The sequence below is a fragment of the Mastomys coucha genome, unplaced genomic scaffold (assembly GCF_008632895.1).
Source record: "Mastomys coucha isolate ucsf_1 unplaced genomic scaffold, UCSF_Mcou_1 pScaffold2, whole genome shotgun sequence".
Classification (NCBI taxonomy): Eukaryota; Metazoa; Chordata; class Mammalia; order Rodentia; family Muridae; genus Mastomys; species Mastomys coucha.
Window position 1 is genome coordinate 17,134,373 of NW_022196902.1, and position 618 is coordinate 17,134,990.

The window sequence follows — 618 nt, forward strand, 5'->3', positions numbered from 1 at the left end:
AACTCAGAAATCCACCTGCCTCTGCCTCCCAAGTGCTGGGATTAAAGGTGTGTGCCACCACTGCCCCCCATTTATTTCTTGATGAACATCTAGATATAATAAAGTTCTTTGCTATAAATAATAAAGCAGCAATAAAACAAGGGTGCAAAATTTTCTGCAGTAGTGTATGGAGTTCTCTGGGTATATGCTCAAGAGTATGATAGCTGGGTTATATAGTAGTTCTATTTTTAAGTTTTTGAGAAATCTCCAAACTGATGTCCACACTGGCCGTATTAATTTGCACCTTTACTACTAATAAATAAGAGTTCCTTCCTTCCTCTCCACAGTATCTCCAGCATTTATTGTCAGATTTGTTGATAGTCATGGTGACTAGGATAAGAGGGTATCTCAAAGTGGTTTTAATTTGTATTTCCCTGATAGAGACCTAGAACACATTTCAAAACTGTTATTGGCCATTTGCGTTTCTGTTTTCTTTTTTCTAAACTAACTTCATCTTCAGTTCATTTGCCCATTTGTTAGTGTCAGTTTTGATTTCTTAGTCGTTAGTTTCAGGAATTCTCTGTGGATTCTGTGGCTGCTGGTGGTGTGGGGGTTGGTAGGGTGGTGGTGGTGGGGGTG